This window comes from Schistocerca nitens, chromosome 4, assembly GCF_023898315.1.
Source record: "Schistocerca nitens isolate TAMUIC-IGC-003100 chromosome 4, iqSchNite1.1, whole genome shotgun sequence".
NCBI classification, from domain to species: Eukaryota; Metazoa; Arthropoda; class Insecta; order Orthoptera; family Acrididae; genus Schistocerca; species Schistocerca nitens.
This window is the reverse complement of record NC_064617.1, coordinates 270,938,756-270,955,937: the sequence shown is the minus strand read 5'-3', so window position 1 is coordinate 270,955,937 and position 17,182 is coordinate 270,938,756. Positions and strand designations below refer to the sequence as shown.

The window sequence follows — 17,182 nt, the reverse complement described above, 5'->3', positions numbered from 1 at the left end:
CCTCGAACACTTACTGTACCGTTCAAACCTAAGAAATAATGACAGTAGGATCCACGAGAGACTCGTCCCAGATGTAGTTGCTCTGGCGGGGGTGTAACTCAGTGGTAGAGTGTCTGCTTCGCATGCAGAAAGTCCTGGGTTCAAATCCCAGCTCCTCCAATTTTTGTTTCTCCGTGCAGCAGTACACGAAAACTTTTGCCTATCACCATATTCTATAAAATTCAGTGTACAAGATTCTTCCCCCAAGCAAGTGGATTTCGTACAGTTCGACCGCATGGCGGGAGGACGATGACCTGCAAGAGCCTGGGCTGCGATCCCCCCATTGAAATGTTGCTCCAAAGCCTTCGGTATGGCGTGCGGAGTGCATCTGAAACATGTTATTTGCAACTCACCGCGACAACCGTCATTTGTTTTTTCGAGATACTGAAAAATGAAGGGGGCACCCGGGATTGAACCGGGGACCTCTCGATCTGCAGTCGAATGCTCTACGACTGAGCTATACCCCCTTTCACGATCTTTCTATTCCCATAACTTAAGGAAAAATATTATACTCTGCCTGGCTAAAGACGTCTAATCGAGCAAAATATTGCGTAATCATTATCTCTCAGTTATATATTAGCGTTAAACGATATAAATATCAAAAATACTAGACAGTTCGCGCCTGGAGAAAGTGTGAGTCGGCGCCTACACTTTAATGTCAGAACGCGAAAATTGCACTAGTAGCTTTTTTCAAGCAAGTTCTGTTCGTCCGTTCTCTGTAATCGTTTGGTATCTGATTAAACTGACATACTCGCCTATGGCTTTCGTAAACGAAAATTTCACTGTGACCCCGACGTGATTTGAACACGCAACCTTCTGATCTGGAGTCAGACGCGCTACCGTTGCGCCACGGAGTCGACGCTGCTGAGGTCTTGTCATGAATAGGTTCCTCGAACACTTACTGTACCGTTCAAACCTAAGAAATAATGACAGTAGGATCCACGAGAGACTCGTCCCAGATGTAGTTGCTCTGGCGGGGGTGTAACTCAGTGGTAGAGTGTCTGCTTCGCATGCAGGAAGTCCTGGGTTCAAATCCCAGCTCCTCCAATTTTTGTTTCTCCGTGCAGCAGTACACGAAAACTTTTGCCTATCACCATATTCTATAAAATTCAGTGTACAAGATTCTTCCCCCAAGCAAGTGGATTTCGTACAGTTCGACCGCATGGCGGGAGGACGATGACCTGCAAGAGCCTGGGCTGCGATCCCCCCATTGAAATGTTGCTCCAAAGCCTTCGGTATGGCGTGCGGAGTGCATCTGAAACATGTTATTTGCAACTCACCGCGACAACCGTCATTTGTTTTTTCGAGATACTGAAAAATGAAGGGGGCACCCGGGATTGAACCGGGGACCTCTCGATCTGCAGTCGAATGCTCTACGACTGAGCTATACCCCCTTTCACGATCTTTCTATTCCCATAACTTAAGGAAAAATATTATACTCTGCCTGGCTAAAGACGTCTAATCGAGCAAAATATTGCGTAATCATTATCTCTCAGTTATATATTAGCGTTAAACGATATAAATATCAAAAATACTAGACAGTTCGCGCCTGGAGAAAGTGTGAGTCGGCGCCTACACTTTAATGTCAGAACGCGAAAATTGCACTAGTAGCTTTTTTCAAGCAAGTTCTGTTCGTCCGTTCTCTGTAATCGTTTGGTATCTGATTAAACTGACATACTCGCCTATGGCTTTCGTAAACGAAAATTTCACTGTGACCCCGACGTGATTTGAACACGCAACCTTCTGATCTGGAGTCAGACGCGCTACCGTTGCGCCACGGAGTCGACGCTGCTGAGGTCTTGTCATGAATAGGTTCCTCGAACACTTACTGTACCGTTCAAACCTAAGAAATAATGACAGTAGGATCCACGAGAGACTCGTCCCAGATGTAGTTGCTCTGGCGGGGGTGTAACTCAGTGGTAGAGTGTCTGCTTCGCATGCAGAAAGTCCTGGGTTCAAATCCCAGCTCCTCCAATTTTTGTTTCTCCGTGTCAGCAGTACACGAAAACTTTTGCCTATCACCATATTCTATAAAATTCAGTGTACAAGATTCTTCCCCCAAGCAAGTGGATTTCGTACAGTTCGACCGCATGGCGGGAGGACGATGACCTGCAAGAGCCTGGGCTGCGATCCCCCCATTGAAATGTTGCTCCAAAGCCTTCGGTATGGCGTGCGGAGTGCATCTGAAACATGTTATTTGCAACTCACCGCGACAACCGTCATTTGTTTTTTTCGAGATACTGAAAAATGAAGGGGGCACCCGGGATTGAACCGGGGACCTCTCGATCTGCAGTCGAATGCTCTACGACTGAGCTATACCCCCTTTCACGATCTTTCTATTCCCATAACTTAAGGAAAAATATTATACTCTGCCTGGCTAAAGACGTCTAATCGAGCAAAATATTGCGTAATCATTATCTCTCAGTTATATATTAGCGTTAAACGATATAAATATCAAAAATACTAGACAGTTCGCGCCTGGAGAAAGTGTGAGTCGGCGCCTACACTTTAATGTCAGAACGCGAAAATTGCACTAGTAGCTTTTTTCAAGCAAGTTCTGTTCGTCCGTTCTCTGTAATCGTTTGGTATCTGATTAAACTGACATACTCGCCTATGGCTTTCGTAAACGAAAATTTCACTGTGACCCCGACGTGATTTGAACACGCAACCTTCTGATCTGGAGTCAGACGCGCTACCGTTGCGCCACGGAGTCGACGCTGCTGAGGTCTTGTCATGAATAGGTTCCTCGAACACTTACTGTACCGTTCAAACCTAAGAAATAATGACAGTAGGATCCACGAGAGACTCGTCCCAGATGTAGTTGCTCTGGCGGGGGTGTAACTCAGTGGTAGAGTGTCTGCTTCGCATGCAGAAAGTCCTGGGTTCAAATCCCAGCTCCTCCAATTTTTGTTTCTCCGTGCAGCAGTACACGAAAACTTTTGCCTATCACCATATTCTATAAAATTCAGTGTACAAGATTCTTCCCCCAAGCAAGTGGATTTCGTACAGTTCGACCGCATGGCGGGAGGACGATGACCTGCAAGAGCCTGGGCTGCGATCCCCCCATTGAAATGTTGCTCCAAAGCCTTCGGTATGGCGTGCGGAGTGCATCTGAAACATGTTATTTGCAACTCACCGCGACAACCGTCATTTGTTTTTTCGAGATACTGAAAAATGAAGGGGGCACCCGGGATTGAACCGGGACCTCTCGATCTGCAGTCGAATGCTCTACGACTGAGCTATACCCCCTTTCACGATCTTTCTATTCCCATAACTTAAGGAAAAATATTATACTCTGCCTGGCTAAAGACGTCTAATCGAGCAAAATATTGCGTAATCATTATCTCTCAGTTATATATTAGCGTTAAACGATATAAATATCAAAAATACTAGACAGTTCGCGCCTGGAGAAAGTGTGAGTCGGCGCCTACACTTTAATGTCAGAACGCGAAAATTGCACTAGTAGCTTTTTTCAAGCAAGTTCTGTTCGTCCGTTCTCTGTAATCGTTTGGTATCTGATTAAACTGACATACTCGCCTATGGCTTTCGTAAACGAAAATTTCACTGTGACCCCGACGTGATTTGAACACGCAACCTTCTGATCTGGAGTCAGACGCGCTACCGTTGCGCCACGGAGTCGACGCTGCTGAGGTCTTGTCATGAATAGGTTCCTCGAACACTTACTGTACCGTTCAAACCTAAGAAATAATGACAGTAGGATCCACGAGAGACTCGTCCCAGATGTAGTTGCTCTGGCGGGGGTGTAACTCAGTGGTAGAGTGTCTGCTTCGCATGCAGAAAGTCCTGGGTTCAAATCCCAGCTCCTCCAATTTTTGTTTCTCCGTGCAGCAGTACACGAAAACTTTTGCCTATCACCATATTCTATAAAATTCAGTGTACAAGATTCTTCCCCCAAGCAAGTGGATTTCGTACAGTTCGACCGCATGGCGGGAGGACGATGACCTGCAAGAGCCTGGGCTGCGATCCCCCCATTGAAATGTTGCTCCAAAGCCTTCGGTATGGCGTGCGGAGTGCATCTGAAACATGTTATTTGCAACTCACCGCGACAACCGTCATTTGTTTTTTCGAGATACTGAAAAATGAAGGGGGCACCCGGGATTGAACCGGGGACCTCTCGATCTGCAGTCGAATGCTCTACGACTGAGCTATACCCCCTTTCACGATCTTTCTATTCCCATAACTTAAGGAAAAATATTATACTCTGCCTGGCTAAAGACGTCTAATCGAGCAAAATATTGCGTAATCATTATCTCTCAGTTATATATTAGCGTTAAACGATATAAATATCAAAAATACTAGACAGTTCGCGCCTGGAGAAAGTGTGAGTCGGCGCCTACACTTTAATGTCAGAACGCGAAAATTGCACTAGTAGCTTTTTTCAAGCAAGTTCTGTTCGTCCGTTCTCTGTAATCGTTTGGTATCTGATTAAACTGACATACTCGCCTATGGCTTTCGTAAACGAAAATTTCACTGTGACCCCGACGTGATTTGAACACGCAACCTTCTGATCTGGAGTCAGACGCGCTACCGTTGCGCCACGGAGTCGACGCTGCTGAGGTCTTGTCATGAATAGGTTCCTCGAACACTTACTGTACCGTTCAAACCTAAGAAATAATGACAGTAGGATCCACGAGAGACTCGTCCCAGATGTAGTTGCTCTGGCGGGGGTGTAACTCAGTGGTAGAGTGTCTGCTTCGCATGCAGAAAGTCCTGGGTTCAAATCCCAGCTCCTCCAATTTTTGTTTCTCCGTGCAGCAGTACACGAAAACTTTTGCCTATCACCATATTCTATAAAATTCAGTGTACAAGATTCTTCCCCCAAGCAAGTGGATTTCGTACAGTTCGACCGCATGGCGGGAGGACGATGACCTGCAAGAGCCTGGGCTGCGATCCCCCCATTGAAATGTTGCTCCAAAGCCTTCGGTATGGCGTGCGGAGTGCATCTGAAACATGTTATTTGCAACTCACCGCGACAACCGTCATTTGTTTTTTCGAGATACTGAAAAATGAAGGGGGCACCCGGGATTGAACCGGGGACCTCTCGATCTGCAGTCGAATGCTCTACGACTGAGCTATACCCCCTTTCACGATCTTTCTATTCCCATAACTTAAGGAAAAATATTATACTCTGCCTGGCTAAAGACGTCTAATCGAGCAAAATATTGCGTAATCATTATCTCTCAGTTATATATTAGCGTTAAACGATATAAATATCAAAAATACTAGACAGTTCGCGCCTGGAGAAAGTGTGAGTCGGCGCCTACACTTTAATGTCAGAACGCGAAAATTGCACTAGTAGCTTTTTTCAAGCAAGTTCTGTTCGTCCGTTCTCTGTAATCGTTTGGTATCTGATTAAACTGACATACTCGCCTATGGCTTTCGTAAACGAAAATTTCACTGTGACCCCGACGTGATTTGAACACGCAACCTTCTGATCTGGAGTCAGACGCGCTACCGTTGCGCCACGGAGTCGACGCTGCTGAGGTCTTGTCATGAATAGGTTCCTCGAACACTTACTGTACCGTTCAAACCTAAGAAATAATGACAGTAGGATCCACGAGAGACTCGTCCCAGATGTAGTTGCTCTGGCGGGGGTGTAACTCAGTGGTAGAGTGTCTGCTTCGCATGCAGAAAGTCCTGGGTTCAAATCCCAGCTCCTCCAATTTTTGTTTCTCCGTGCAGCAGTACACGAAAACTTTTGCCTATCACCATATTCTATAAAATTCAGTGTACAAGATTCTTCCCCCAAGCAAGTGGATTTCGTACAGTTCGACCGCATGGCGGGAGGACGATGACCTGCAAGAGCCTGGGCTGCGATCCCCCCATTGAAATGTTGCTCCAAAGCCTTCGGTATGGCGTGCGGAGTGCATCTGAAACATGTTATTTGCAACTCACCGCGACAACCGTCATTTGTTTTTTCGAGATACTGAAAAATGAAGGGGGCACCCGGGATTGAACCGGGGACCTCTCGATCTGCAGTCGAATGCTCTACGACTGAGCTATACCCCCTTTCACGATCTTTCTATTCCCATAACTTAAGGAAAAATATTATACTCTGCCTGGCTAAAGACGTCTAATCGAGCAAAATATTGCGTAATCATTATCTCTCAGTTATATATTAGCGTTAAACGATATAAATATCAAAAATACTAGACAGTTCGCGCCTGGAGAAAGTGTGAGTCGGCGCCTACACTTTAATGTCAGAACGCGAAAATTGCACTAGTAGCTTTTTTCAAGCAAGTTCTGTTCGTCCGTTCTCTGTAATCGTTTGGTATCTGATTAAACTGACATACTCGCCTATGGCTTTCGTAAACGAAAATTTCACTGTGACCCCGACGTGATTTGAACACGCAACCTTCTGATCTGGAGTCAGACGCGCTACCGTTGCGCCACGGAGTCGACGCTGCTGAGGTCTTGTCATGAATAGGTTCCTCGAACACTTACTGTACCGTTCAAACCTAAGAAATAATGACAGTAGGATCCACGAGAGACTCGTCCCAGATGTAGTTGCTCTGGCGGGGGTGTAACTCAGTGGTAGAGTGTCTGCTTCGCATGCAGAAAGTCCTGGGTTCAAATCCCAGCTCCTCCAATTTTTGTTTCTCCGTGCAGCAGTACACGAAAACTTTTGCCTATCACCATATTCTATAAAATTCAGTGTACAAGATTCTTCCCCCAAGCAAGTGGATTTCGTACAGTTCGACCGCATGGCGGGAGGACGATGACCTGCAAGAGCCTGGGCTGCGATCCCCCCATTGAAATGTTGCTCCAAAGCCTTCGGTATGGCGTGCGGAGTGCATCTGAAACATGTTATTTGCAACTCACCGCGACAACCGTCATTTGTTTTTTCGAGATACTGAAAAATGAAGGGGGCACCCGGGATTGAACCGGGGACCTCTCGATCTGCAGTCGAATGCTCTACGACTGAGCTATACCCCCTTTCACGATCTTTCTATTCCCATAACTTAAGGAAAAATATTATACTCTGCCTGGCTAAAGACGTCTAATCGAGCAAAATATTGCGTAATCATTATCTCTCAGTTATATATTAGCGTTAAACGATATAAATATCAAAAATACTAGACAGTTCGCGCCTGGAGAAAGTGTGAGTCGGCGCCTACACTTTAATGTCAGAACGCGAAAATTGCACTAGTAGCTTTTTTCAAGCAAGTTCTGTTCGTCCGTTCTCTGTAATCGTTTGGTATCTGATTAAACTGACATACTCGCCTATGGCTTTCGTAAACGAAAATTTCACTGTGACCCCGACGTGATTTGAACACGCAACCTTCTGATCTGGAGTCAGACGCGCTACCGTTGCGCCACGGAGTCGACGCTGCTGAGGTCTTGTCATGAATAGGTTCCTCGAACACTTACTGTACCGTTCAAACCTAAGAAATAATGACAGTAGGATCCACGAGAGACTCGTCCCAGATGTAGTTGCTCTGGCGGGGGTGTAACTCAGTGGTAGAGTGTCTGCTTCGCATGCAGAAAGTCCTGGGTTCAAATCCCAGCTCCTCCAATTTTTGTTTCTCCGTGCAGCAGTACACGAAAACTTTTGCCTATCACCATATTCTATAAAATTCAGTGTACAAGATTCTCTCCCCCAAGCAAGTGGATTTCGTACAGTTCGACCGCATGGCGGGAGGACGATGACCTGCAAGAGCCTGGGCTGCGATCCCCCCATTGAAATGTTGCTCCAAAGCCTTCGGTATGGCGTGCGGAGTGCATCTGAAACATGTTATTTGCAACTCACCGCGACAACCGTCATTTGTTTTTTCGAGATACTGAAAAATGAAGGGGGCACCCGGGATTGAACCGGGGACCTCTCGATCTGCAGTCGAATGCTCTACGACTGAGCTATACCCCCTTTCACGATCTTTCTATTCCCATAACTTAAGGAAAAATATTATACTCTGCCTGGCTAAAGACGTCTAATCGAGCAAAATATTGCGTAATCATTATCTCTCAGTTATATATTAGCGTTAAACGATATAAATATCAAAAATACTAGACAGTTCGCGCCTGGAGAAAGTGTGAGTCGGCGCCTACACTTTAATGTCAGAACGCGAAAATTGCACTAGTAGCTTTTTTCAAGCAAGTTCTGTTCGTCCGTTCTCTGTAATCGTTTGGTATCTGATTAAACTGACATACTCGCCTATGGCTTTCGTAAACGAAAATTTCACTGTGACCCCGACGTGATTTGAACACGCAACCTTCTGATCTGGAGTCAGACGCGCTACCGTTGCGCCACGGAGTCGACGCTGCTGAGGTCTTGTCATGAATAGGTTCCTCGAACACTTACTGTACCGTTCAAACCTAAGAAATAATGACAGTAGGATCCACGAGAGACTCGTCCCAGATGTAGTTGCTCTGGCGGGGGTGTAACTCAGTGGTAGAGTGTCTGCTTCGCATGCAGAAAGTCCTGGGTTCAAATCCCAGCTCCTCCAATTTTTGTTTCTCCGTGCAGCAGTACACGAAAACTTTTGCCTATCACCATATTCTATAAAATTCAGTGTACAAGATTCTTCCCCCAAGCAAGTGGATTTCGTACAGTTCGACCGCATGGCGGGAGGACGATGACCTGCAAGAGCCTGGGCTGCGATCCCCCCATTGAAATGTTGCTCCAAAGCCTTCGGTATGGCGTGCGGAGTGCATCTGAAACATGTTATTTGCAACTCACCGCGACAACCGTCATTTGTTTTTTCGAGATACTGAAAAATGAAGGGGGCACCCGGGATTGAACCGGGGACCTCTCGATCTGCAGTCGAATGCTCTACGACTGAGCTATACCCCCTTTCACGATCTTTCTATTCCCATAACTTAAGGAAAAATATTATACTCTGCCTGGCTAAAGACGTCTAATCGAGCAAAATATTGCGTAATCATTATCTCTCAGTTATATATTAGCGTTAAACGATATAAATATCAAAAATACTAGACAGTTCGCGCCTGGAGAAAGTGTGAGTCGGCGCCTACACTTTAATGTCAGAACGCGAAAATTGCACTAGTAGCTTTTTTCAAGCAAGTTCTGTTCGTCCGTTCTCTGTAATCGTTTGGTATCTGATTAAACTGACATACTCGCCTATGGCTTTCGTAAACGAAAATTTCACTGTGACCCCGACGTGATTTGAACACGCAACCTTCTGATCTGGAGTCAGACGCGCTACCGTTGCGCCACGGAGTCGACGCTGCTGAGGTCTTGTCATGAATAGGTTCCTCGAACACTTACTGTACCGTTCAAACCTAAGAAATAATGACAGTAGGATCCACGAGAGACTCGTCCCAGATGTAGTTGCTCTGGCGGGGGTGTAACTCAGTGGTAGAGTGTCTGCTTCGCATGCAGAAAGTCCTGGGTTCAAATCCCAGCTCCTCCAATTTTTGTTTCTCCGTGCAGCAGTACACGAAAACTTTTGCCTATCACCATATTCTATAAAATTCAGTGTACAAGATTCTTCCCCCAAGCAAGTGGATTTCGTACAGTTCGACCGCATGGCGGGAGGACGATGACCTGCAAGAGCCTGGGCTGCGATCCCCCCATTGAAATGTTGCTCCAAAGCCTTCGGTATGGCGTGCGGAGTGCATCTGAAACATGTTATTTGCAACTCACCGCGACAACCGTCATTTGTTTTTTCGAGATACTGAAAAATGAAGGGGGCACCCGGGATTGAACCGGGGACCTCTCGATCTGCAGTCGAATGCTCTACGACTGAGCTATACCCCCTTTCACGATCTTTCTATTCCCATAACTTAAGGAAAAATATTATACTCTGCCTGGCTAAAGACGTCTAATCGAGCAAAATATTGCGTAATCATTATCTCTCAGTTATATATTAGCGTTAAACGATATAAATATCAAAAATACTAGACAGTTCGCGCCTGGAGAAAGTGTGAGTCGGCGCCTACACTTTAATGTCAGAACGCGAAAATTGCACTAGTAGCTTTTTTCAAGCAAGTTCTGTTCGTCCGTTCTCTGTAATCGTTTGGTATCTGATTAAACTGACATACTCGCCTATGGCTTTCGTAAACGAAAATTTCACTGTGACCCCGACGTGATTTGAACACGCAACCTTCTGATCTGGAGTCAGACGCGCTACCGTTGCGCCACGGAGTCGACGCTGCTGAGGTCTTGTCATGAATAGGTTCCTCGAACACTTACTGTACCGTTCAAACCTAAGAAATAATGACAGTAGGATCCACGAGAGACTCGTCCCAGATGTAGTTGCTCTGGCGGGGGTGTAACTCAGTGGTAGAGTGTCTGCTTCGCATGCAGAAAGTCCTGGGTTCAAATCCCAGCTCCTCCAATTTTTGTTTCTCCGTGCAGCAGTACACGAAAACTTTTGCCTATCACCATATTCTATAAAATTCAGTGTACAAGATTCTTCCCCCAAGCAAGTGGATTTCGTACAGTTCGACCGCATGGCGGGAGGACGATGACCTGCAAGAGCCTGGGCTGCGATCCCCCCATTGAAATGTTGCTCCAAAGCCTTCGGTATGGCGTGCGGAGTGCATCTGAAACATGTTATTTGCAACTCACCGCGACAACCGTCATTTGTTTTTTCGAGATACTGAAAAATGAAGGGGGCACCCGGGATTGAACCGGGGACCTCTCGATCTGCAGTCGAATGCTCTACGACTGAGCTATACCCCCTTTCACGATCTTTCTATTCCCATAACTTAAGGAAAAATATTATACTCTGCCTGGCTAAAGACGTCTAATCGAGCAAAATATTGCGTAATCATTATCTCTCAGTTATATATTAGCGTTAAACGATATAAATATCAAAAATACTAGACAGTTCGCGCCTGGAGAAAGTGTGAGTCGGCGCCTACACTTTAATGTCAGAACGCGAAAATTGCACTAGTAGCTTTTTTCAAGCAAGTTCTGTTCGTCCGTTCTCTGTAATCGTTTGGTATCTGATTAAACTGACATACTCGCCTATGGCTTTCGTAAACGAAAATTTCACTGTGACCCCGACGTGATTTGAACACGCAACCTTCTGATCTGGAGTCAGACGCGCTACCGTTGCGCCACGGAGTCGACGCTGCTGAGGTCTTGTCATGAATAGGTTCCTCGAACACTTACTGTACCGTTCAAACCTAAGAAATAATGACAGTAGGATCCACGAGAGACTCGTCCCAGATGTAGTTGCTCTGGCGGGGGTGTAACTCAGTGGTAGAGTGTCTGCTTCGCATGCAGAAAGTCCTGGGTTCAAATCCCAGCTCCTCCAATTTTTGTTTCTCCGTGCAGCAGTACACGAAAACTTTTGCCTATCACCATATTCTATAAAATTCAGTGTACAAGATTCTTCCCCCAAGCAAGTGGATTTCGTACAGTTCGACCGCATGGCGGGAGGACGATGACCTGCAAGAGCCTGGGCTGCGATCCCCCCATTGAAATGTTGCTCCAAAGCCTTCGGTATGGCGTGCGGAGTGCATCTGAAACATGTTATTTGCAACTCACCGCGACAACCGTCATTTGTTTTTTCGAGATACTGAAAAATGAAGGGGGCACCCGGGATTGAACCGGGGACCTCTCGATCTGCAGTCGAATGCTCTACGACTGAGCTATACCCCCTTTCACGATCTTTCTATTCCCATAACTTAAGGAAAAATATTATACTCTGCCTGGCTAAAGACGTCTAATCGAGCAAAATATTGCGTAATCATTATCTCTCAGTTATATATTAGCGTTAAACGATATAAATATCAAAAATACTAGACAGTTCGCGCCTGGAGAAAGTGTGAGTCGGCGCCTACACTTTAATGTCAGAACGCGAAAATTGCACTAGTAGCTTTTTTCAAGCAAGTTCTGTTCGTCCGTTCTCTGTAATCGTTTGGTATCTGATTAAACTGACATACTCGCCTATGGCTTTCGTAAACGAAAATTTCACTGTGACCCCGACGTGATTTGAACACGCAACCTTCTGATCTGGAGTCAGACGCGCTACCGTTGCGCCACGGAGTCGACGCTGCTGAGGTCTTGTCATGAATAGGTTCCTCCAACACTTACTGTACCGTTCAAACCTAAGAAATAATGACAGTAGGATCCACGAGAGACTCGTCCCAGATGTAGTTGCTCTGGCGGGGGTGTAACTCAGTGGTAGAGTGTCTGCTTCGCATGCAGAAAGTCCTGGGTTCAAATCCCAGCTCCTCCAATTTTTGTTTCTCCGTGCAGCAGTACACGAAAACTTTTGCCTATCACCATATTCTATAAAATTCAGTGTACAAGATTCTTCCCCCAAGCAAGTGGATTTCGTACAGTTCGACCGCATGGCGGGAGGACGATGACCTGCAAGAGCCTGGGCTGCGATCCCCCCATTGAAATGTTGCTCCAAAGCCTTCGGTATGGCGTGCGGAGTGCATCTGAAACATGTTATTTGCAACTCACCGCGACAACCGTCATTTGTTTTTTCGAGATACTGAAAAATGAAGGGGGCACCCGGGATTGAACCGGGGACCTCTCGATCTGCAGTCGAATGCTCTACGACTGAGCTATACCCCCTTTCACGATCTTTCTATTCCCATAACTTAAGGAAAAATATTATACTCTGCCTGGCTAAAGACGTCTAATCGAGCAAAATATTGCGTAATCATTATCTCTCAGTTATATATTAGCGTTAAACGATATAAATATCAAAAATACTAGACAGTTCGCGCCTGGAGAAAGTGTGAGTCGGCGCCTACACTTTAATGTCAGAACGCGAAAATTGCACTAGTAGCTTTTTTCAAGCAAGTTCTGTTCGTCCGTTCTCTGTAATCGTTTGGTATCTGATTAAACTGACATACTCGCCTATGGCTTTCGTAAACGAAAATTTCACTGTGACCCCGACGTGATTTGAACACGCAACCTTCTGATCTGGAGTCAGACGCGCTACCGTTGCGCCACGGAGTCGACGCTGCTGAGGTCTTGTCATGAATAGGTTCCTCGAACACTTACTGTACCGTTCAAACCTAAGAAATAATGACAGTAGGATCCACGAGAGACTCGTCCCAGATGTAGTTGCTCTGGCGGGGGTGTAACTCAGTGGTAGAGTGTCTGCTTCGCATGCAGAAAGTCCTGGGTTCAAATCCCAGCTCCTCCAATTTTTGTTTCTCCGTGCAGCAGTACACGAAAACTTTTGCCTATCACCATATTCTATAAAATTCAGTGTACAAGATTCTTCCCCCAAGCAAGTGGATTTCGTACAGTTCGACCGCATGGCGGGAGGACGATGACCTGCAAGAGCCTGGGCTGCGATCCCCCCATTGAAATGTTGCTCCAAAGCCTTCGGTATGGCGTGCGGAGTGCATCTGAAACATGTTATTTGCAACTCACCGCGACAACCGTCATTTGTTTTTTCGAGATACTGAAAAATGAAGGGGGCACCCGGGATTGAACCGGGGACCTCTCGATCTGCAGTCGAATGCTCTACGACTGAGCTATACCCCCTTTCACGATCTTTCTATTCCCATAACTTAAGGAAAAATATTATACTCTGCCTGGCTAAAGACGTCTAATCGAGCAAAATATTGCGTAATCATTATCTCTCAGTTATATATTAGCGTTAAACGATATAAATATCAAAAATACTAGACAGTTCGCGCCTGGAGAAAGTGTGAGTCGGCGCCTACACTTTAATGTCAGAACGCGAAAATTGCACTAGTAGCTTTTTTCAAGCAAGTTCTGTTCGTCCGTTCTCTGTAATCGTTTGGTATCTGATTAAACTGACATACTCGCCTATGGCTTTCGTAAACGAAAATTTCACTGTGACCCCGACGTGATTTGAACACGCAACCTTCTGATCTGGAGTCAGACGCGCTACCGTTGCGCCACGGAGTCGACGCTGCTGAGGTCTTGTCATGAATAGGTTCCTCGAACACTTACTGTACCGTTCAAACCTAAGAAATAATGACAGTAGGATCCACGAGAGACTCGTCCCAGATGTAGTTGCTCTGGCGGGGGTGTAACTCAGTGGTAGAGTGTCTGCTTCGCATGCAGAAAGTCCTGGGTTCAAATCCCAGCTCCTCCAATTTTTGTTTCTCCGTGCAGCAGTACACGAAAACTTTTGCCTATCACCATATTCTATAAAATTCAGTGTACAAGATTCTTCCCCCAAGCAAGTGGATTTCGTACAGTTCGACCGCATGGCGGGAGGACGATGACCTGCAAGAGCCTGGGCTGCGATCCCCCCATTGAAATGTTGCTCCAAAGCCTTCGGTATGGCGTGCGGAGTGCATCTGAAACATGTTATTTGCAACTCACCGCGACAACCGTCATTTGTTTTTTCGAGATACTGAAAAATGAAGGGGGCACCCGGGATTGAACCGGGGACCTCTCGATCTGCAGTCGAATGCTCTACGACTGAGCTATACCCCCTTTCACGATCTTTCTATTCCCATAACTTAAGGAAAAATATTATACTCTGCCTGGCTAAAGACGTCTAATCGAGCAAAATATTGCGTAATCATTATCTCTCAGTTATATATTAGCGTTAAACGATATAAATATCAAAAATACTAGACAGTTCGCGCCTGGAGAAAGTGTGAGTCGGCGCCTACACTTTAATGTCAGAACGCGAAAATTGCACTAGTAGCTTTTTTCAAGCAAGTTCTGTTCGTCCGTTCTCTGTAATCGTTTGGTATCTGATTAAACTGACATACTCGCCTATGGCTTTCGTAAACGAAAATTTCACTGTGACCCCGACGTGATTTGAACACGCAACCTTCTGATCTGGAGTCAGACGCGCTACCGTTGCGCCACGGAGTCGACGCTGCTGAGGTCTTGTCATGAATAGGTTCCTCGAACACTTACTGTACCGTTCAAACCTAAGAAATAATGACAGTAGGATCCACGAGAGACTCGTCCCAGATGTAGTTGCTCTGGCGGGGGTGTAACTCAGTGGTAGAGTGTCTGCTTCGCATGCAGAAAGTCCTGGGTTCAAATCCCAGCTCCTCCAATTTTTGTTTCTCCGTGCAGCAGTACACGAAAACTTTTGCCTATCACCATATTCTATAAAATTCAGTGTACAAGATTCTTCCCCCAAGCAAGTGGATTTCGTACAGTTCGACCGCATGGCGGGAGGACGATGACCTGCAAGAGCCTGGGCTGCGATCCCCCCATTGAAATGTTGCTCCAAAGCCTTCGGTATGGCGTGCGGAGTGCATCTGAAACATGTTATTTGCAACTCACCGCGACAACCGTCATTTGTTTTTTCGAGATACTGAAAAATGAAGGGGGCACCCGGGATTGAACCGGGGACCTCTCGATCTGCAGTCGAATGCTCTACGACTGAGCTATACCCCCTTTCACGATCTTTCTATTCCCATAACTTAAGGAAAAATATTATACTCTGCCTGGCTAAAGACGTCTAATCGAGCAAAATATTGCGTAATCATTATCTCTCAGTTATATATTAGCGTTAAACGATATAAATATCAAAAATACTAGACAGTTCGCGCCTGGAGAAAGTGTGAGTCGGCGCCTACACTTTAATGTCAGAACGCGAAAATTGCACTAGTAGCTTTTTTCAAGCAAGTTCTGTTCGTCCGTTCTCTGTAATCGTTTGGTATCTGATTAAACTGACATACTCGCCTATGGCTTTCGTAAACGAAAATTTCACTGTGACCCCGACGTGATTTGAACACGCAACCTTCTGATCTGGAGTCAGACGCGCTACCGTTGCGCCACGGAGTCGACGCTGCTGAGGTCTTGTCATGAATAGGTTCCTCGAACACTTACTGTACCGTTCAAACCTAAGAAATAATGACAGTAGGATCCACGAGAGACTCGTCCCAGATGTAGTTGCTCTGGCGGGGGTGTAACTCAGTGGTAGAGTGTCTGCTTCGCATGCAGAAAGTCCTGGGTTCAAATCCCAGCTCCTCCAATTTTTGTTTCTCCGTGCAGCAGTACACGAAAACTTTTGCCTATCACCATATTCTATAAAATTCAGTGTACAAGATTCTTCCCCCAAGCAAGTGGATTTCGTACAGTTCGACCGCATGGCGGGAGGACGATGACCTGCAAGAGCCTGGGCTGCGATCCCCCCATTGAAATGTTGCTCCAAAGCCTTCGGTATGGCGTGCGGAGTGCATCTGAAACATGTTATTTGCAACTCACCGCGACAACCGTCATTTGTTTTTTCGAGATACTGAAAAATGAAGGGGGCACCCGGGATTGAACCGGGGACCTCTCGATCTGCAGTCGAATGCTCTACGACTGAGCTATACCCCCTTTCACGATCTTTCTATTCCCATAACTTAAGGAAAAATATTATACTCTGCCTGGCTAAAGACGTCTAATCGAGCAAAATATTGCGTAATCATTATCTCTCAGTTATATATTAGCGTTAAACGATATAAATATCAAAAATACTAGACAGTTCGCGCCTGGAGAAAGTGTGAGTCGGCGCCTACACTTTAATGTCAGAACGCGAAAATTGCACTAGTAGCTTTTTTCAAGCAAGTTCTGTTCGTCCGTTCTCTGTAATCGTTTGGTATCTGATTAAACTGACATACTCGCCTATGGCTTTCGTAAACGAAAATTTCACTGTGACCCCGACGTGATTTGAACACGCAACCTTCTGATCTGGAGTCAGACGCGCTACCGTTGCGCCACGGAGTCGACGCTGCTGAGGTCTTGTCATGAATAGGTTCCTCGAACACTTACTGTACCGTTCAAACCTAAGAAATAATGACAGTAGGATCCACGAGAGACTCGTCCCAGATGTAGTTGCTCTGGCGGGGGTGTAACTCAGTGGTAGAGTGTCTGCTTCGCATGCAGAAAGTCCTGGGTTCAAATCCCAGCTCCTCCAATTTTTGTTTCTCCGTGCAGCAGTACACGAAAACTTTTGCCTATCACCATATTCTATAAAATTCAGTGTACAAGATTCTTCCCCCAAGCAAGTGGATTTCGTACAGTTCGACCGCATGGCGGGAGGACGATGACCTGCAAGAGCCTGGGCTGCGATCCCCCCATTGAAATGTTGCTCCAAAGCCTTCGGTATGGCGTGCGGAGTGCATCTGAAACATGTTATTTGCAACTCACCGCGACAACCGTCATTTGTTTTTTCGAGATACTGAAAAATGAAGGGGGCACCCGGGATTGAACCGGGGACCTCTCGATCTGCAGTCGAATGCTCTACGACTG

General features: G+C 46.1%; 55 non-coding genes across 55 annotated transcripts; 19 read left to right on the top strand and 36 right to left on the bottom strand.

Annotated features, from left to right (window-relative positions):
* Nucleotides 1-87: 87 nt before the first annotated feature.
* On the top strand, nt 88-159 carry Trnaa-cgc (transfer RNA alanine (anticodon CGC)). The gene has a single exon. It is a non-coding gene; the product is annotated as a tRNA-Ala (tRNA).
* A 275-nt stretch (nt 160-434) lies between these two features.
* Nucleotides 435-506, bottom strand: Trnac-gca (transfer RNA cysteine (anticodon GCA)). Its single transcript has one exon. It is a non-coding gene; the product is annotated as a tRNA-Cys (tRNA).
* Nucleotides 507-824: 318 nt separating this feature from the next.
* Nucleotides 825-896, bottom strand: Trnaw-cca (transfer RNA tryptophan (anticodon CCA)). Its single transcript has one exon. It is a non-coding gene; the product is annotated as a tRNA-Trp (tRNA).
* Nucleotides 897-1,014: 118 nt separating this feature from the next.
* On the top strand, nt 1,015-1,086 carry Trnaa-cgc (transfer RNA alanine (anticodon CGC)). Its single transcript has one exon. It is a non-coding gene; the product is annotated as a tRNA-Ala (tRNA).
* A 275-nt stretch (nt 1,087-1,361) lies between these two features.
* Trnac-gca (transfer RNA cysteine (anticodon GCA)) lies at nt 1,362-1,433 on the bottom strand. Its single transcript has one exon. It is a non-coding gene; the product is annotated as a tRNA-Cys (tRNA).
* Nucleotides 1,434-1,751: 318 nt separating this feature from the next.
* Nucleotides 1,752-1,823, bottom strand: Trnaw-cca (transfer RNA tryptophan (anticodon CCA)). The gene has a single exon. It is a non-coding gene; the product is annotated as a tRNA-Trp (tRNA).
* Nucleotides 1,824-1,941: 118 nt separating this feature from the next.
* Trnaa-cgc (transfer RNA alanine (anticodon CGC)) lies at nt 1,942-2,013 on the top strand. Its single transcript has one exon. It is a non-coding gene; the product is annotated as a tRNA-Ala (tRNA).
* A 277-nt stretch (nt 2,014-2,290) lies between these two features.
* On the bottom strand, nt 2,291-2,362 carry Trnac-gca (transfer RNA cysteine (anticodon GCA)). Its single transcript has one exon. It is a non-coding gene; the product is annotated as a tRNA-Cys (tRNA).
* A 318-nt stretch (nt 2,363-2,680) lies between these two features.
* Nucleotides 2,681-2,752, bottom strand: Trnaw-cca (transfer RNA tryptophan (anticodon CCA)). Its single transcript has one exon. It is a non-coding gene; the product is annotated as a tRNA-Trp (tRNA).
* A 118-nt stretch (nt 2,753-2,870) lies between these two features.
* Nucleotides 2,871-2,942, top strand: Trnaa-cgc (transfer RNA alanine (anticodon CGC)). Its single transcript has one exon. It is a non-coding gene; the product is annotated as a tRNA-Ala (tRNA).
* A 275-nt stretch (nt 2,943-3,217) lies between these two features.
* On the bottom strand, nt 3,218-3,288 carry Trnac-gca (transfer RNA cysteine (anticodon GCA)). Its single transcript has one exon. It is a non-coding gene; the product is annotated as a tRNA-Cys (tRNA).
* Nucleotides 3,289-3,606: 318 nt separating this feature from the next.
* Nucleotides 3,607-3,678, bottom strand: Trnaw-cca (transfer RNA tryptophan (anticodon CCA)). Its single transcript has one exon. It is a non-coding gene; the product is annotated as a tRNA-Trp (tRNA).
* Nucleotides 3,679-3,796: 118 nt separating this feature from the next.
* Nucleotides 3,797-3,868, top strand: Trnaa-cgc (transfer RNA alanine (anticodon CGC)). The gene has a single exon. It is a non-coding gene; the product is annotated as a tRNA-Ala (tRNA).
* Nucleotides 3,869-4,143: 275 nt separating this feature from the next.
* On the bottom strand, nt 4,144-4,215 carry Trnac-gca (transfer RNA cysteine (anticodon GCA)). The gene has a single exon. It is a non-coding gene; the product is annotated as a tRNA-Cys (tRNA).
* A 318-nt stretch (nt 4,216-4,533) lies between these two features.
* Nucleotides 4,534-4,605, bottom strand: Trnaw-cca (transfer RNA tryptophan (anticodon CCA)). The gene has a single exon. It is a non-coding gene; the product is annotated as a tRNA-Trp (tRNA).
* A 118-nt stretch (nt 4,606-4,723) lies between these two features.
* On the top strand, nt 4,724-4,795 carry Trnaa-cgc (transfer RNA alanine (anticodon CGC)). Its single transcript has one exon. It is a non-coding gene; the product is annotated as a tRNA-Ala (tRNA).
* Nucleotides 4,796-5,070: 275 nt separating this feature from the next.
* Nucleotides 5,071-5,142, bottom strand: Trnac-gca (transfer RNA cysteine (anticodon GCA)). Its single transcript has one exon. It is a non-coding gene; the product is annotated as a tRNA-Cys (tRNA).
* Nucleotides 5,143-5,460: 318 nt separating this feature from the next.
* Nucleotides 5,461-5,532, bottom strand: Trnaw-cca (transfer RNA tryptophan (anticodon CCA)). Its single transcript has one exon. It is a non-coding gene; the product is annotated as a tRNA-Trp (tRNA).
* Nucleotides 5,533-5,650: 118 nt separating this feature from the next.
* On the top strand, nt 5,651-5,722 carry Trnaa-cgc (transfer RNA alanine (anticodon CGC)). Its single transcript has one exon. It is a non-coding gene; the product is annotated as a tRNA-Ala (tRNA).
* A 275-nt stretch (nt 5,723-5,997) lies between these two features.
* On the bottom strand, nt 5,998-6,069 carry Trnac-gca (transfer RNA cysteine (anticodon GCA)). The gene has a single exon. It is a non-coding gene; the product is annotated as a tRNA-Cys (tRNA).
* Nucleotides 6,070-6,387: 318 nt separating this feature from the next.
* On the bottom strand, nt 6,388-6,459 carry Trnaw-cca (transfer RNA tryptophan (anticodon CCA)). Its single transcript has one exon. It is a non-coding gene; the product is annotated as a tRNA-Trp (tRNA).
* A 118-nt stretch (nt 6,460-6,577) lies between these two features.
* On the top strand, nt 6,578-6,649 carry Trnaa-cgc (transfer RNA alanine (anticodon CGC)). Its single transcript has one exon. It is a non-coding gene; the product is annotated as a tRNA-Ala (tRNA).
* A 275-nt stretch (nt 6,650-6,924) lies between these two features.
* Nucleotides 6,925-6,996, bottom strand: Trnac-gca (transfer RNA cysteine (anticodon GCA)). Its single transcript has one exon. It is a non-coding gene; the product is annotated as a tRNA-Cys (tRNA).
* A 318-nt stretch (nt 6,997-7,314) lies between these two features.
* On the bottom strand, nt 7,315-7,386 carry Trnaw-cca (transfer RNA tryptophan (anticodon CCA)). The gene has a single exon. It is a non-coding gene; the product is annotated as a tRNA-Trp (tRNA).
* Nucleotides 7,387-7,504: 118 nt separating this feature from the next.
* Trnaa-cgc (transfer RNA alanine (anticodon CGC)) lies at nt 7,505-7,576 on the top strand. Its single transcript has one exon. It is a non-coding gene; the product is annotated as a tRNA-Ala (tRNA).
* A 276-nt stretch (nt 7,577-7,852) lies between these two features.
* Nucleotides 7,853-7,924, bottom strand: Trnac-gca (transfer RNA cysteine (anticodon GCA)). The gene has a single exon. It is a non-coding gene; the product is annotated as a tRNA-Cys (tRNA).
* Nucleotides 7,925-8,242: 318 nt separating this feature from the next.
* On the bottom strand, nt 8,243-8,314 carry Trnaw-cca (transfer RNA tryptophan (anticodon CCA)). The gene has a single exon. It is a non-coding gene; the product is annotated as a tRNA-Trp (tRNA).
* A 118-nt stretch (nt 8,315-8,432) lies between these two features.
* Trnaa-cgc (transfer RNA alanine (anticodon CGC)) lies at nt 8,433-8,504 on the top strand. Its single transcript has one exon. It is a non-coding gene; the product is annotated as a tRNA-Ala (tRNA).
* A 275-nt stretch (nt 8,505-8,779) lies between these two features.
* Trnac-gca (transfer RNA cysteine (anticodon GCA)) lies at nt 8,780-8,851 on the bottom strand. Its single transcript has one exon. It is a non-coding gene; the product is annotated as a tRNA-Cys (tRNA).
* A 318-nt stretch (nt 8,852-9,169) lies between these two features.
* Trnaw-cca (transfer RNA tryptophan (anticodon CCA)) lies at nt 9,170-9,241 on the bottom strand. The gene has a single exon. It is a non-coding gene; the product is annotated as a tRNA-Trp (tRNA).
* A 118-nt stretch (nt 9,242-9,359) lies between these two features.
* Trnaa-cgc (transfer RNA alanine (anticodon CGC)) lies at nt 9,360-9,431 on the top strand. The gene has a single exon. It is a non-coding gene; the product is annotated as a tRNA-Ala (tRNA).
* A 275-nt stretch (nt 9,432-9,706) lies between these two features.
* Trnac-gca (transfer RNA cysteine (anticodon GCA)) lies at nt 9,707-9,778 on the bottom strand. Its single transcript has one exon. It is a non-coding gene; the product is annotated as a tRNA-Cys (tRNA).
* A 318-nt stretch (nt 9,779-10,096) lies between these two features.
* Nucleotides 10,097-10,168, bottom strand: Trnaw-cca (transfer RNA tryptophan (anticodon CCA)). Its single transcript has one exon. It is a non-coding gene; the product is annotated as a tRNA-Trp (tRNA).
* Nucleotides 10,169-10,286: 118 nt separating this feature from the next.
* On the top strand, nt 10,287-10,358 carry Trnaa-cgc (transfer RNA alanine (anticodon CGC)). Its single transcript has one exon. It is a non-coding gene; the product is annotated as a tRNA-Ala (tRNA).
* Nucleotides 10,359-10,633: 275 nt separating this feature from the next.
* Trnac-gca (transfer RNA cysteine (anticodon GCA)) lies at nt 10,634-10,705 on the bottom strand. Its single transcript has one exon. It is a non-coding gene; the product is annotated as a tRNA-Cys (tRNA).
* Nucleotides 10,706-11,023: 318 nt separating this feature from the next.
* Trnaw-cca (transfer RNA tryptophan (anticodon CCA)) lies at nt 11,024-11,095 on the bottom strand. Its single transcript has one exon. It is a non-coding gene; the product is annotated as a tRNA-Trp (tRNA).
* Nucleotides 11,096-11,213: 118 nt separating this feature from the next.
* Trnaa-cgc (transfer RNA alanine (anticodon CGC)) lies at nt 11,214-11,285 on the top strand. The gene has a single exon. It is a non-coding gene; the product is annotated as a tRNA-Ala (tRNA).
* Nucleotides 11,286-11,560: 275 nt separating this feature from the next.
* Nucleotides 11,561-11,632, bottom strand: Trnac-gca (transfer RNA cysteine (anticodon GCA)). The gene has a single exon. It is a non-coding gene; the product is annotated as a tRNA-Cys (tRNA).
* Nucleotides 11,633-11,950: 318 nt separating this feature from the next.
* Nucleotides 11,951-12,022, bottom strand: Trnaw-cca (transfer RNA tryptophan (anticodon CCA)). The gene has a single exon. It is a non-coding gene; the product is annotated as a tRNA-Trp (tRNA).
* A 118-nt stretch (nt 12,023-12,140) lies between these two features.
* On the top strand, nt 12,141-12,212 carry Trnaa-cgc (transfer RNA alanine (anticodon CGC)). The gene has a single exon. It is a non-coding gene; the product is annotated as a tRNA-Ala (tRNA).
* Nucleotides 12,213-12,487: 275 nt separating this feature from the next.
* Trnac-gca (transfer RNA cysteine (anticodon GCA)) lies at nt 12,488-12,559 on the bottom strand. The gene has a single exon. It is a non-coding gene; the product is annotated as a tRNA-Cys (tRNA).
* A 318-nt stretch (nt 12,560-12,877) lies between these two features.
* Trnaw-cca (transfer RNA tryptophan (anticodon CCA)) lies at nt 12,878-12,949 on the bottom strand. Its single transcript has one exon. It is a non-coding gene; the product is annotated as a tRNA-Trp (tRNA).
* A 118-nt stretch (nt 12,950-13,067) lies between these two features.
* Trnaa-cgc (transfer RNA alanine (anticodon CGC)) lies at nt 13,068-13,139 on the top strand. The gene has a single exon. It is a non-coding gene; the product is annotated as a tRNA-Ala (tRNA).
* Nucleotides 13,140-13,414: 275 nt separating this feature from the next.
* Trnac-gca (transfer RNA cysteine (anticodon GCA)) lies at nt 13,415-13,486 on the bottom strand. The gene has a single exon. It is a non-coding gene; the product is annotated as a tRNA-Cys (tRNA).
* Nucleotides 13,487-13,804: 318 nt separating this feature from the next.
* Trnaw-cca (transfer RNA tryptophan (anticodon CCA)) lies at nt 13,805-13,876 on the bottom strand. The gene has a single exon. It is a non-coding gene; the product is annotated as a tRNA-Trp (tRNA).
* Nucleotides 13,877-13,994: 118 nt separating this feature from the next.
* Trnaa-cgc (transfer RNA alanine (anticodon CGC)) lies at nt 13,995-14,066 on the top strand. The gene has a single exon. It is a non-coding gene; the product is annotated as a tRNA-Ala (tRNA).
* Nucleotides 14,067-14,341: 275 nt separating this feature from the next.
* On the bottom strand, nt 14,342-14,413 carry Trnac-gca (transfer RNA cysteine (anticodon GCA)). The gene has a single exon. It is a non-coding gene; the product is annotated as a tRNA-Cys (tRNA).
* A 318-nt stretch (nt 14,414-14,731) lies between these two features.
* Trnaw-cca (transfer RNA tryptophan (anticodon CCA)) lies at nt 14,732-14,803 on the bottom strand. Its single transcript has one exon. It is a non-coding gene; the product is annotated as a tRNA-Trp (tRNA).
* Nucleotides 14,804-14,921: 118 nt separating this feature from the next.
* On the top strand, nt 14,922-14,993 carry Trnaa-cgc (transfer RNA alanine (anticodon CGC)). Its single transcript has one exon. It is a non-coding gene; the product is annotated as a tRNA-Ala (tRNA).
* A 275-nt stretch (nt 14,994-15,268) lies between these two features.
* Trnac-gca (transfer RNA cysteine (anticodon GCA)) lies at nt 15,269-15,340 on the bottom strand. Its single transcript has one exon. It is a non-coding gene; the product is annotated as a tRNA-Cys (tRNA).
* Nucleotides 15,341-15,658: 318 nt separating this feature from the next.
* On the bottom strand, nt 15,659-15,730 carry Trnaw-cca (transfer RNA tryptophan (anticodon CCA)). The gene has a single exon. It is a non-coding gene; the product is annotated as a tRNA-Trp (tRNA).
* Nucleotides 15,731-15,848: 118 nt separating this feature from the next.
* Nucleotides 15,849-15,920, top strand: Trnaa-cgc (transfer RNA alanine (anticodon CGC)). Its single transcript has one exon. It is a non-coding gene; the product is annotated as a tRNA-Ala (tRNA).
* Nucleotides 15,921-16,195: 275 nt separating this feature from the next.
* Nucleotides 16,196-16,267, bottom strand: Trnac-gca (transfer RNA cysteine (anticodon GCA)). The gene has a single exon. It is a non-coding gene; the product is annotated as a tRNA-Cys (tRNA).
* A 318-nt stretch (nt 16,268-16,585) lies between these two features.
* On the bottom strand, nt 16,586-16,657 carry Trnaw-cca (transfer RNA tryptophan (anticodon CCA)). Its single transcript has one exon. It is a non-coding gene; the product is annotated as a tRNA-Trp (tRNA).
* Nucleotides 16,658-16,775: 118 nt separating this feature from the next.
* On the top strand, nt 16,776-16,847 carry Trnaa-cgc (transfer RNA alanine (anticodon CGC)). Its single transcript has one exon. It is a non-coding gene; the product is annotated as a tRNA-Ala (tRNA).
* Nucleotides 16,848-17,182: the final 335 nt, after the last annotated feature.